At 36.4% G+C, this 15283-nt stretch overlaps 1 protein-coding gene across 9 annotated transcripts in view; it reads left to right on the top strand.

Moving 5' to 3' along the window:
- Window positions 1-15283, top strand: part of TENM4 (teneurin transmembrane protein 4) — a 2941714-nt gene that overhangs the window by 715930 nt on the left and 2210501 nt on the right. For all 9 annotated transcript variants that reach the window (XM_084975397.1, XM_084975391.1, XM_084975384.1 and 6 more), the window contains exon 4: window positions 11914-11991. The gene's annotated coding sequence lies outside the window, so the exon portion shown is untranslated. The remainder of the gene's footprint in view (window positions 1-11913; window positions 11992-15283) is intronic.

Below are 15283 nucleotides of genomic sequence, written 5' to 3'. Positions count from 1 at the left end.
TGTCACATTTATCAGCCTCTTGAGAGCACCCTAGGAAATCTTAATTCAGGAAAAAGTGTAGACCCCAATCACTAATTATTACTTTGGCAGCACTGCTGATCCTCAGCTGGCAGGACCTTGAGCTCGAACATAATGGGGTCAAGTTGCAGATGCCTTGCCTTGTTACTCCGTGACTTAATTTGAACCTCGATTTGTACATGTCTACAACTGGGATAGTGATACCTACCTCTCAGGCTTATCTAAATAATACATGCCATAAAAAGCATCTCACAGCATCTGGCATTTTGTAGGTATTCAGAATTAGTGGTTCCTCACACCTTGGTGGCTGCCTCTAAGACTAGCAGGATGCCCTCCTCATCGAAGAAGCTCAGTCACATTCATTTAATGTTTCTGATCAGAATCCTGTGCTTTCAGAGGCTTGTCCATATAAAAGTGATATAAAGGGTCAAAACATGGACACAGTTGGTGGTCATCAAAGCAGAAAGCCTTGGCTCATGTCATAATCCACATGTATCAGTTCACACATCTCATATTGTACCTGTGGTGACTTCTTGTCAGTTTAGATATAATCCCTGTCACAATTTAATTGTGTGACATTGGGATTCAGATCTCCCCAGGCATTATAGAAACTAGCTTCCCATGAATATGAGGTGTTAGGTGGAATACATGTGCACATTTATCCCTCAAATGCTTCTCCTGAAAGAGGAGACTGTGCTGCTTTGTTACACAGAAGCACAGACTAAATAACATATCACAGGAGGAAAAGAGTCTATAAAGAGCCACAGAATGGTATACAAATGCTGATAAGTAAAAACAAGGTGTTAGTGATGGTGGAAGTGTGTTTTATAGGATAGGATAACTAATGCCATTGCATGAAAATGATCATGGGAAAATATTGAGTCATTATTACACTACAGCAAAGTACAAGCTACAGTCTTGCTGTTAATACTTCAGATTATCCAATCATGGTTCATGTCTTGTATCCTTTCAGTGAAAATCTATGCACTTTCCAAAAGTTATATCATAAGCTAGTGTCATGAACACCTATAGCATCTGCTTCCTATGGATCCAATGTGGTCAGTGAAGAATGCTGGGCTACCTACCTGAGTTCTCTAGGTGACCAAAACCCAACCTCTCAATGTCAGAACCTGGGATATATATCACATAAGAATATTAAATTGAAGTTTTTAAAAATAAATCTTATTGGAATATAATGACGTAACAATGTTGTGTTAGACTCAGGTATACAGCATAGTGAATCAGCCATACATATACATATATATCCATTCTTTTTCAGATTATTTCTACATATAGGCTATCACAGAGTACTGAATTGATTTTCCCCCAGCTATGTACTAGGTCCTTGTTACTGATCAGTTTTGTATACAGTAGTGTATATATGCCAATCCCATCTCCCAATCCATCCCTCTCCCCAAAATTTCCCCTTTCAGTAACAAAAAATTTGGTTTCAAAATCTGAGTCTGTTTCTGTTTTGTAAGTTGTTTTATATTGTTTTTATTATATTCCCCATATCAGTGACCTTATCTGATATTTGTCTTTATCTGTCTGACTTTTTTCACTTATGATAATCTCTAGGTCCATCCATATGCTGTAAATGGCATTGCTTTGTTCTTTTTTATGTCCAATTGATATTCCATTGCGTAGCTATACCACATCTTCTTTATCTAATCCTCTGTTGATAAGCATTTTGGTTGTTGTAAATAGTGCTGCAGTGAACACTGGGGTGAATGTATATTTTTAAATTATGGTTTTCTCTGGATATTTGCTGGATCATATGGTAGTTCTATATCTAGTATTTTAGGGTACCTCCACATTGCTCTCTACAGTGGTTGTACCAACCTATATTCCCACCAGCAATGTAGGAAGGTTCCCGGTTCTCCATACCCTCTCTAGCATGTATTATTTGTAGACTTTTGATAATGGCCCTTCTGACTGTGAGGTGATATCTCATTGTAGTTGTGATTTGCGGTTCTCTAATAATTAGTGATATTGAGCATCTTTTTGTGTGTCTTTGGCTATCTGTATGTCTTCTGTGGAGAAATTTCTACTTAGAGCTCCTCACTATTTTCTGATTAGGTTTTCTCTTTTTTCTTTTCTTTTCTTTCATTCTTTTTTTTTTTTTTTTGACATAAGGCTCCATGAGATATTTGTATATTGTGGAGATTAATCCCCTGTTAATCCCTTCATTTGCAAAGATTTTCTCTCATTCTGTGGATTGTCTTTTCATTTTTTTAATTTTTAAAAAATTTTTTTATTTTTTTGGCTTTTTTCTGCCATTTCTTTGGGCCGCTCCCACAGCATATGGAGGTTCCCAGGCTAGGGGTCAAATCAGAGCTGTAGTCTCCGGCCTACGCCAGAGCCACATCAACGCGGGATCCGAGCCACGTCTGCAACCTACACCACAACTCACAGCAACGCCGGATCGTTAACCCACTGAGCAAGGGCAGGGACCGAACCCGCAACCTCATGGTTCCTAGTCGGATTCGTTAACCACTGCGCCACGACGGTAACTCCTCATTTTTTTAAAATGGTTATATTTGCTATGCAAAAGATTTTGAGTTTAAATAGATCCTATTTATTTTTGGTTTTATTTTTATTAATTTGGGAGGTGGATCCAAAAATATATTGCTGCAATGTATGTCAAAGAGTATTCTACCGTTTTCCTCCAAAAGTTTTACAGTCTTAGCCTTACATTTAGGTCTTTAATCCATGTTGAGTTTATTTCCATGCATAGTGTGAGAATGTTCTAATTTCATTCTTTTACATGTAGATGATCTGTTTTCTCAGTACCACTTACTGAAAAGGATATCTTTTTTCCATTATATATTCTTGCCTCCTTCATTGTAGATTAATTGACCATAGGTCCATGAGTTTAATTCTGGGCTTTCTATTCTGTTCCACTGATCTATATTTCTGTTTTTGTGCCAGTACCATACTGTTTTGATGACAGTAGCTTTGTAATAATGTCTGAAGTCAGAGAGCCTGGTTCTTCCAGACCTGTTTTCCTTTCTCAATATTGCTTTGGATATTTGGAGTCTTTTGCATTTCCACACAAATTTAAATTTTTTTAGTTCTAGTTCTGTGAAAAATGCCATTGGAAGTTTGATAGGGATTGCACTGGATTTGTAGATTGCCTTAGATAGAGTAGTCATTTTAACAATGTCAATTCTTAAATGAAAGGTTTTTATAAGTAGATTGCCTTTTTTAATAAGCAAAATCTTTTAAACAGAATTTTACATTTTCCATTTATAAAGTACTAGTGATGATATTTTTTAATAAGTGATATTCTCACTTATCACTGGCTAAAGTCCAAATTCCTTCTCTCTCTCTCACTTTCTCTCTTTGTATATATATATGTGTGTGTGTGTGTGTGTGTGTGTAAATGTGTCTATAGTACGAACCTAATAAGTATGTGGAGACGCAATAATGAATGAATTTGTCCTAGGATCTGCCTTCATCTTTTATTTGATTAAAGTGGTCAAATTTTAAAACCATTATTGTTGGTGGTGGGATTGGTAAATCTGTGATGAGGAAAATCTGTGATAATATGAGATAATGTAACAGGGACACCAAACAAAGATTCAGAGAATCAGGAAAGATTTCTTAAACAAACTGACACTTGGGTGGACTTATATTAAGGATGAGTAAAAGTTAATCAGATAAACAGTGAGGGTTGGAGTATGTATGCAAAGAACCAAAGACAAATGAGACACGTGATATTTTCTGAAAAGTGGAAGAAATTCAGTACAATTGGGGCATAAATTAACAAGTGGGTAGAAAATTTTGATGAGACAAATGATAGAGAAAGAAACATATCCTAGGGTAGCTTTGCATGAGAAAACACATAGAAGTGTACACCTAGCTTCTCTGTGAAACCTTCTCTAACCTTTGTGATTGATGCTCACTTGTTCCTTTATTCCCCATGGGTACAGAGACCCATGAGAAGACCTGGATTGATGCACCTAGGAAAAAACCAATTATGGCCTTTTGTTTCCAAAGTAGGCTTAAGATGTCTTTGACCATTTTTCACAAACTATCAAAGTAAATAAATCTTTAAAAGCCTTCTATAAGAAGGTTAAAAGACATTGACAAAAAATTGCCACCATGAAGCTTTCATTCTAGTGAAAACTGATAATCAATAAATTGATAAATATATATAAAATATAGTCTTAGATATCAACATATATAGAAAATTAATGCTTATTGATGTAAATTAAATGGAAATAGTTTATAATGGGGTCCCGAGGATAAAATTACTCTGATTTACTTTAAACCAGAGAACTTTCTAGCTTTCTATATAGATATAAGCGTAATTCTAACCAGATTCAGCAAATCTAGACTGTTACTTGCTAATTACACACACGCACGCATGCACACACACACACACACACACACACACACACACACACACATACTGCTTTATTATCCACTTTCCTAATGCATATTGAAAAATAAATCATATTATACCTCTCTAACACTGTGCAGATTATAAATTACTTGGTCTTAGGAGGTTGAAAATCAGGTAGAAAATGAACAGCTCTTTTTTGTTTCATCTTTGGGTTTTTGAATTGATTCAGATTGTCAGTTGAAATGTGAATAAATTAATGAACAGCTCTTTTTTGTGTCATTTGTATTATTCTAATAAAAGAAACATTTCCTGTTTTCCATAAACTTTATTGTTTATTAATTATATAAGTGTATAAAATACACTTCATATTCCAATGTAAAGTGCCATGCTGCTATATGATTGTTAATAAAAGAAACTTCTAAGAAAAGAACTATGACATATAGAAAGCAGATGAGAAAAACTAAAAATTTGCTTCATTCTTTATTTTTTAATTTTTTTTTCTAAAGGCAAAGTAAGCAATGAGAAATAACTCAGAGCAAAATAAAACTCCACTATTCACTCATTTGTTTACTAAAGAGATAGACATTTTCCTCAATCTACAATAATTTCCTCTGTTTTAACTATTACTAAAAGATAATAATTCAATACATTTCTAAGGTTTCAAAATAATTTACTGTCACTAGAATTGTTTCAAGGTTTAGATACATGCTTTCTTATCCAACTTGTGCTTATGCATTAAAATTTAATGATAGAATTATTGCTTATGAATCTTCACACTTAAATCTAGCTGTTACAGAATATGATGCATATGTATATTTAGAAAGCATTGTAATATAATTCAATTATAGGAACTAAACACAGAATGTGTTGTCCCTGACCATTTATTCTACCTCAAGCCTTGGACACCGACTTTTTAATTTTATATTTGTTCTTCAACAGCATGTATAAAAAATGCACTAAAAGCTGCCACTTTCTCAACAACATCATGGTCACAGTTAGTTAAATATTTAATGCCACCAAGCACAAGGCAGGGCATGCAATGAGCATGAACTTGACTATAAAACCACTGTAATGGGTTTAGATCCCTTGGGTCCGCAGTGTGCTCTGTACTGATAGAGTAAAAGAAGGAAAAGTCTCATCAGGATGGAAGTTTAAATAGGAATCTGTCCTGCCGCGTCTGCTGAAAAGATTAATTATAGATCCCTGAACCTGATGTGTTTTCTTAATATCTTCCATCACTGTAGTAGGCTGCAGTCAAGCTGAAATGTTAGGTGTGGCTTTGTGTAATTCTGGATAATTCTCTTTTCTAGAGTGGCACCTTTCTGTAAATTCTCTCTTGATAACTGAAAAGTTTTCATTAGTGATTAGCCATTAATCCTTCCGTTCGTCCAGTGAAATTAGGATAATCCTTTGGCAATAGTAGCAAAATTCTGAAAGAATGTAAAAGCCCTCTTCATGAGAAAATGCAGCCATTTTTCTCTAGGGTATATATCTTCAAGTGAAAGGACGATGCAGTAAAAAGCATATAAATTATTACAAGATATTCTTGCCTTGTGACTCACATAGGAAGGAAGGAAAGAAATAGAAAAGCGTTTAAAGCACAAGTTTATAGTGAGACAGACAAAAATGAATGGAAGATTGATGTTTGCCAATTAGGTAAAGTTATTTAATGTTTTTGACCTTTAGTTTCCTCATTTGTACAATGGAAAAAATAGTGCTACCTTTTTGGATTTGTTATGCTATTTACATAATATGAGAATAGAATGTGATTATCACAATGCTGGGCCCATCACAATCACTAAATATCAGCTTAAAGATAATAAGCATAACCTTTACAGCTGTAGTTTCAGTGTGGTGCATCCTCTTAATGGATGTTTTGGTCACTGTTTATTGGTCTACTACATTTAGTGTTGTTAAATAAGAAACTGCTGAGCTCAACTAGGTTTTATTTTCACAAGGGTGGTTCAACATAAGCAAATCAATCAACATGATACACCACATTAACAAAAGTCAAAAACCACATGACCATTTCAGTAGATACAGAAAAAGCATTTGACAAAATCTAACACCCTAGCATAATAATAACTCTTACCCAACTGGGTATAGAAGGAACATATCTTAACATAATAAGAGTCATTTATGACTAACCCACAGCCAATATAATTCTCAACGAAGAAAAGCTGAAAGGCTTCCTGCTAAAATCTGGAACAAGACAAGGATGCCCACTCTCACCACTTTTATTCAACATACTCTTGGAAGTCCTAGCCACAGCAATTAGACAAACAAAAGAAATAAAACGTATCCAAATTGGAAGAGAAGAAGCAAAATTGTCCCTCTATGCAGATGACATGATACTATATGTAGAAAACCCCAAGGACTCCACACAAAAACTACTTGAACTGATCAATGAATTCAGCAAAATAGCAGGATACAAGACTAACATTCAGAAATTGGTTGCATTTCTGTATGCTAACAATGAAATATTAGAAAAGGAATATAAAAATACAATACTTTTTAAAATCACACCCCAAAATTAAATACCTAGGAATAAACCGGACCAAGGAGGGAAAATATTCTTAGCTGCAGGACATAGTTCTGTCGCATTTTCTGGACCAGCTTTATTAGCTCTCTTTCCCTGCATCTAGGTCCCATCTCTGAATCATGTAGCCCATCACATGCAGAAGAAGATACTGCCGAAGTTTTTCTCTGGATGTGAGGGCGGCCTGCTCAGCCATATCTCAGTGTAGAGAAAGACAAAGTCCAGGTGCTCTATCCCTCCTGGCAGGCAGATCAGAGGATCTCTCTCAACAGAGGTGGAAGCAGGATTCAGGGTAGTTGATGAAAGGAGTCTGAGGCTGAGTTGAAGTTTGATAGAAATCAGTAAGAAAGGAGATAGTTTATAAAACATAGGAGTTGCATGGTGGCATAGCAGTTAAGGATCTGGCACTGTCATTGCTGTGGCTCTGGTTACTGCTGGGGCTTGGGTTTGATCCCTGGCCTGAGAACTTATGCATGCCTTGGGTGCTCCCGGAATAAGTAAATAAATAAATAAGTTTTTTAAAAAGATATAAAGGATCATGCTAGGGAGCCAATGCTAGTAGATCAGATCCAAGCCAATGAAGGATGGCTTTGTTTTATTTTTTATATTTGTTGTATTTATGTATTGTATGTATTTAGGGTGGGAACAGACCCTTAAAGGAATATAATGGGGCTGGGTAATAAGTAGTCTGGTTGTTTCTTTATCAAAACTGTTTCCATCATCATAACCACCACTGCCACCGTCTCCGTCGTCATCATCATCATCATCATGTTTTTCAGAAAAATAAGAAAGTGGGTTAGAGGTACACTGAAAGAGTCAAACGATAGATTAAAGCAAAACTTGGTTATTATTAAACAATCTTTATTCACAACATTACTGATTGATTTTGGGGGGAAATAATTCACATAACCTATCATATAACATAAAATTCACCAATTTAACGTGTACACTTCAGTAGTTTTCACACTCCCTTCCACCGCATGCCTTTGCAATCCAATTGACTGTTTTCTTACTATTTGATCAAGTCTTGAAAAGCTGGAGATCTGACTCCTAGTTCATCAAGATTTACTAATCTGAGCATGTTAGTGTATTATTGTTGCTGCCACAAATTTCAACAAACATGGTCGCTTAAAACAACATACGTTTAATATCTTGTGACTTTGGAGGTCTTACTAAGCTAAATTCAGAGTGTTAGCTGGGCTGCATTTCTTCTGGAGACTTTAGGGGAGAATCTGTTTTCTTCTTTTTTCCAATTTCCAGGCCACCTGCATCCTTTGCTCATGGCTCCTTTCTTCATCTTCAAAGCCGTCCACATAGCTTCTTCAAATCTCTGTGGTACTCTTCCTCTTGCTTCCATCTTTCACTTCTAAGGACTGTTGTGGTTACTCTTGGGCCATTCAGATAGTCCAGATATCTCTATCTCAATATCCCTAACTTATTCATACATACAGAGTCCCTTTTGCCATGGAAGGGGACATTTATGAGTTCTAGAGATTAGAGTGTGGACATTTTTAGAGGAGGGGTTTGTTCTTCTGCCTACCACACTGAGATTCTCTTTGTTTTTTATTTACCTTTTGTGAATATCCGCCAAATGTTAACATTTTACCATCTTTGCTCTTGCCCTCTCCTCTCTCTCTCTCTTTTTTTTTTTTTGTCTTTTTAGGGCCGAAGCCCGCAGCATATGGAGGTTCCCAGGCTGGGGGTCTATTCGGTGCTGTAGCTGCTGGCCTACACCACATCCACAGCAACGCCAAATTCTTAACCCACTGAGTGAGGCGAGGGATCGAACCTGCAACCTCATGGTTCCTAGTCGGATTCATTAACCACTGAGCCATGACGAGAACTCCCTGAGATTCATGTGAATATGTTATATTATATGAACCGTACTATTTTAGTTATGTTATGTTCAATGAGATACTTCATGTCTCGGAACTATCCTTGAACACATCTCAGGATTTCATAGCCTAGGAAATTTAAAGTCCACCTTAAGATACATGCTAATTTCCAGGGAGTTTACACTCTCTCATTTTGTATCCATCCCATCAGAAACAAATTCCTTGTACTGATTTCCATAAAATATATCCGTCGCATTCGTTAGGAGATTTGCCTATTTTATTAAAAATTTGCAAGTTTGTGGGGAATGACCATTTATCTCATCCATCCCTTCTTTCCTTTTCTCACTCGTACCTTCTGCATCTCTTTTCTTATCCCCCTACCTCTCAGATATCCTGGGATCACCAAATTATTCTCTGCTCTGCATAGTAGTAATTAAAAAAAAAAACAGCTTCATTTATCAAATCTGAAAACCTGCACCAAAGCCTATCAGAGCAGAGGGCCTTCACTGGAGAAGTTTCTGTGTCTGTTGAAATGGCTGTGGCTATAGCTGGCTAAGTCTCCTCCAATTACAGATGTAACACTACAGCACATAAAGTTTGTTGTCATGGATAATTCAAAGATGATGCTAAATGTCTTCAATTATTTAGACACATGTTTGATTTGGGTATTTGAATAGCATCTTATTTGTCAGCATCCGTCACATTCATTTGATTCACTTCAGTTCTCACAATTTACCAGGCGTTTTATTAACTTCAAGTCCCAGAAAAGGAGAGTAAAAAGAAAACATAGGGTCATAATTTCATTGGCTCACTTTTTATTGATCTACTTTAGCCATTGCTCATTCATATCTTTGGTTTGTCTGTCACTTTTGATGGATTTTCTTGTACATACCCAAAGGTAACAGTCAAGATAAACTGATAGCAGAGAAATCTGGGTTTCACACTACTATAAATAGTGTCCATTAACTTAATCCCAGTTGCTGTGGAATTATCAGTATTAAAATGGAGATTTTTGAGAGACAAACATGATTTATTGAGTAAGCTTCTTAAGCGCATATACCTGACACAATGAAATCTTAGAAATTTCAGTTTTTCTATGTATTCACAGTGTATACACCTCAAGCTTTAAAATGGCTGAGACTGTCTCTCTTTCTCTCTGCCTAGCATACAATAAGAGATTAAATTAAAATATTTGTTGAATGATTACATAAATACATATACCAGTGCATTTAACAAAATAACTACTTTAATGACCACTTACAGTGTGCCAACTATTATGCAAACCTCTGTCCATGCATTAATTATTTTCATTGCCATTATAAGAAAAACGAAACTCAGGGGGATTTAAACTTGTCCACGTTGTATATATATCTGTAAATTTGTCCTTAGCTGTTAGTCTATAATTGCTCTCTTCTTATCAAACTAAATTATAATTATCTCATGGGCTCTCTGGCCCCCTTACTAGACCGCGACTTCCAATAAAATAATGGCTATGACTCCCATATGTCTGTATAGCCAGTGCTAAACTCAGAGCCTAGTAAAAAGGATATGTTCAGTGACTACTTCTGGGTTAAAATGATACATCTTTGGAGAAATACCATCAAAATAATTCAATGGCGAAGACTTGGAGAACTGTATTTGGTTATAATATTAAAGCAAACTGAGCTATGCAAGTTTGGTCATACCCAACTCCTAGGTTCTTTTCCTGGTAGATAATGTTAGCTACCAAAGATGGTCCAGGCGCAGGTGAGAGGTACACTTGCAATTTGTTTTGGCCGTGCCTGTGGCATGTGGGAGTTCTGGGACCAGGGATAGGACCCACACCACAGCAGCAACCTGAGCCACAGCAGTGACCACACCAGATCCTTAGCCTGCTGAACTACCAGGGAACTCCTACACCTGCAGTTCTGATATCAAGTTATAAGAAAAATAAGTCAAACCAAATTCTGCCAGACACACAGAAATTTATTAAATACAGACATTCATTAGCAAACACAAAATTTTATGCAACCTTTGTTGTAATCTCGATAAAGACGTATTTTTTTTCAGTTGTCTGACTACCACCTTGTATGAAAGTTTTACTTCAGACAGATAGAAACAGAAGTAACCCTTGTAGCTGAAATCAAGCAATTACAAGATCTTCTACACTATTGACGGAGCATAGATCCCTTTAGAATCAAGCTGTGGCCACTATCCTTGAGAATAAGGTTTAGAGACCTCACTCAATTCTTATATCCCAATTATGAAAGGACAGGAGAGTCTTGCTAAAGTATATAAGCAAATCCTCGTATCTTAAATACCTTCTATTTCACTAGTGAGAACCTACTTCTAATAGTCATCATGCCAATCAATGAACAAGCCACTAATTTAACCAATGAAAATTCATTTCTCACATCCATTACATTAATTACCAAAGCCTCAAGTGATGGTAGAGAGATATATTAAAAAATCCCTTCTGGTTGACTTTGGTCTTTCTGCTGTAATGCCAAGTGAACACCATGGTAGCATGAGATTGATATATTAAGCCAACACTCATAATAATCACAGCATTAATGGTAAATTACCCATCTGTACATGTATATACACCTATGTATAATATACGTAAGTGTACATCTATGCGTGTGTGTTTGTGTGCAGGTGTGTAATCAACTTTGCTCTATTCTTTTCTCTTCCAGGGGCCGTCTGCGCTCTAGAATTAAGGTTTAGATTTTGTAACCTAGGTGGTTTCAGTAGGTTCCCCAGAAGTAATTCATCTTCTGAAAAGCTTTCTCTCAAATCTTAATTCACATTTTACTTCTTATATTGTCTTTAGTTCCAAAATTACTTGTAGTAATTTTGTATAAAATAATTCAGATTTATGTATTTGATACACTGTTGTTAATAGGTTTTATTCATGTGATATGTTTCCTTCCCAAGTTGTTTATAAACACATCTGGAGAAAGGATTTTTTTCCTTTTTTAAATTTTGGTTTTCCATTTTCATTTGTTCATTTATTCATTTATTCATTTCACTCTCTCTTGCATTCCCAGGGCCACTCATAACTGGGCTTGGTACACAGCACATCCGCTGTAACTGTTGTTGATTGACTGAAAATCATCCTATTATGAGACTGCCATTCTTGAAGTTTGCACATTTCTTTTCCTAATTTCAAAATGCCTTTTTCATTTTAGATCACCCCAGGTAGCCGTCTCACAGCGTCCATCTATTGATTCTCCCTGCATGAGGTGAAGAAGAAACCATCGGATCAGGTATGGCTTCCTGTACAAAAAATCACCCACTCCAAATTAAATACATCTAATATACTTCAGAGTGAAACTTTAAAAATATTCTTACAATAGAACTTGAGGCAATTGATTTTGGAAATTACTGAAAGTAAGGGACCATTCTTTTCTCTACTACAAGATCTCTTTTGTGGAAAAGAAACTATTTATACAAGTACTTGTTAAAGCTTCTACATTGCAATTTACTCCACCTAATAATTACTCTATCAACACACATTCTGTCTAAATGTCTTTAGTCACAGTCCTTCTAATGTAATCTGGGTGTTCATTGTTCTTCTGTTTGATATGCACTGGAAGCTCACAGCATCTTATTCTAATCAGTATTTGAATGCATTGTCTGCTGAAATGAAAGTAGCAATGATTAGTAGGACAGATGTTTCCCTTGAATGTGAAAATGTAGGGGTTAAAACCACAAATTAAACTGAATATTCACAGTCTTTGCATGTATTTTTCAAGATGGTGGGAAACAAATCTTTGTGAAGTGGAAATCAGGTACTAGTCAAAATTGTAAAGATCTGTGACCTGCAAAATTGATGATATTTGGAAATAGCTATACACTCCCTTCTGGAGAACAGACACACTACTGCAGTCTGTTGGTAAAATGAAATATTATTTGGCTTTATGGATGGTGATTTTGAAAAAGTGACCAGGAGAAAGGTAAAAGGAAGACATGCCAGGTACATCAATGTATTAGTATATTAACAGACAGATTGGAAGAATCTATGAATGGCTTATCATTATTCAATAGTATGTTACTATTATTAATATTAGATATTTCTCTGCTTGTTGGTTGGAAATGCTGTAAAAATCAATTCATGACATTTAGTTGTCAAAGTACAAAGATTCTATGATAGTTAACAAATTTCTCTCATATTGGTTGTATTTATCTCCTGTTTCTGCATGTATTTCTTAGTACTTTTCAATGGAATTTCTAACTTATAAGGTCATAATATCAATTTTAAAATATGATTTGTATAGCAGTGAACTCTTAATTTCACAATTGAGGAAAGAGTCGAGGCCAAGGTGATTCCCATTTTGTTGTTGTTGTTTGTAATATCAGTTTTGTAATTCATACCTTTTATTCAAATAACATTTTTAGTAACACCTTCTTTACAAATGCTTGCTGAAGGTCATGAATAAAGCTGCAGACTACAGATGAGCCAGCTGGATTGGGGTGGGTCCCTAGTTAGCTAATGTCCCAAGGAAGAACGATGGGATCAATCTTTTTTGTTTTGTTTTGGTTTGGTTTTGTTTTTTGATTTTCAGGGCTGCACCCTTGGCATATGGAGGTTCCCAGGCTAGGGGTTGAATCAGAGCTACAGCTGGTGGCCTATGCCACAGCCACAGCAATGCAGAATCCGAGCTGCATCTGCAGCCTATACCACAGCTCATGGAAAGCCTGGGTCCTTAACCCACTGAGTGAGGCCTGAAATCGAACCTGTAACCTCATGGCTCCTAGTCGGATTCGTTTCCACTGCATCACAATGGGAACTCCAATGGGATCAATCTTAAAACTCTGATTTGCAATGCAACTTACTGTCACCCCAAGAGTGACAACATGTGATTTTCCAACCACAACAGTCTCAGTCATCAGGATGACTTGGGGTAGCCCCTTGTTTTGTCTGAATTGCATAAAAGTTATTCAGAAGATGAATGAGTGCCATTGGGTTAGAATGACTTCTCTGACCACTGACTTGCTCAAGGTTCATACAAAATCACTGTCTAGATATTGTCATATCATGGGCCATGGGTCTAATCTACTCCATTAAAGCTTTATTCACACAGAATTAGGAGGTTCCACAAGGAGGGATCTTTGGAGTGCATTCTCATGATTAAGAGGCTGTTAGACTTTGTGATCAAGCACTGCAGCAGGATTTCTGCCTTTCATGATACCTTCCTTACTTTGTATCTTACCTTCCCTCCCCACACATATACTTGTTACTGCTTTTGACCATGGCATTTTCTAAATACATGCTTTTGTTTGTTTTACTTTCATTAAAGTACCCTAAAGCTCTTTAGCCAAGCTCACATTTGAAAATGCAAATGAAATAAGTTAAGTACTTTATCGTTCATGAATCCACCTCCAGGATTCTAGGCAAACAGTTTAAACACTTTCTACTCACTTGATGAAATGCCTCTGCTGGAGGAAGGCCAGTTCCTCTTGTATAGGGATAGAGTGTTTTTATTCTTCTTTGTAAATTTATCTTTTTTTGGTGTCAAAGAGGTCTATATAAATACATTTTGATGATCCCATTTGATAACCACTTGAACATTTGATTTTTTAAAGCATAAATAGAACATAAACATTAAAGACACGTAAACAGGATCATATTCTGTCCTCATATTTTATTTGCTGTGACTCATGAAAAAATAAGCGAACCTCTCTTTGCTACAATTGCTCCATGGCCAGTGGGGAACACGGGTACTATCGAAAATAATTTTTCGGAGGATTGAAGGAGCTGATATATTTCAAGCTCTTGGTATATTGGGTTGCACAGAGCAAGCATTCAAAAATGTTAACTGTATCATGCATTGTGAGTGATAAATATTTAGATTAATAGAATAATCACAGGGAACAAGAAGGGCTTATCTGTTTTCAAGTAATTAGAGAAGAATAAAATCTTAAACAGCCAAAGTGCACTGATGAGAGCTTGGAGTTTGAAGATTTTCAGTGCCTCAGGTTGTTATCACTGCTGATATCACTGCAAGCACAGAAAGCTGGGAGTACAGAAGTTTCCTTATGTATGGAGTTCAGTGTCTGAGAAAGCCAGTGTAAAAGTGGACATGGATATTCTCTACCCTGAAAATATTTTCAGACTGGACTTTTTTTTTTTTTTTTTTTTTTCTGTATGTTTGTTTGCATTGGTTTTGTTTGATTTGCTTTGGTTCTTTATGTGGAACTTCACTGCATATAAAAGTTGTACATGGAGGGCTCCTCTCTCTGGAAATGGAAGAGGTTCAGATTCTTATCTGCTCAACGCCGCCACTAACACCATCCCTGAGTGTGCTCTGAAGTCCCCACCCCTACCCTGGCACAGAGAGGACACAATGTAAGACACACCCACCTACTCCAGCCGTTTTTAAGTTTTAGGATGGATAAGCCAAATCCAAGAGCAGTGAAGTGACAGGTTCCAGGTAGCGCAGTAAGGAGAACAGGTCTGGCTGGACGGACTGTCCTCTATTGGGTCATGGTGGCACTTCTGCAAAGTATGTTTAAAAGTTAGGACAGCAGATGTGACTGTGGGAAAAGTGGCCTTCC

This window comes from Sus scrofa, chromosome 9 (assembly GCF_054392235.1).
Source record: "Sus scrofa isolate SSC_HxYL_T2T_F1_AM1 chromosome 9, Sscrofa_HxYL_maternal_Yorkshire_Landrace_v2.0, whole genome shotgun sequence".
Lineage (NCBI taxonomy): Eukaryota > Metazoa > Chordata > Mammalia > Artiodactyla > Suidae > Sus > Sus scrofa.
Note: the sequence above shows the minus strand (reverse complement) of the source record. Positions and strands in the feature narration are given on the sequence as shown.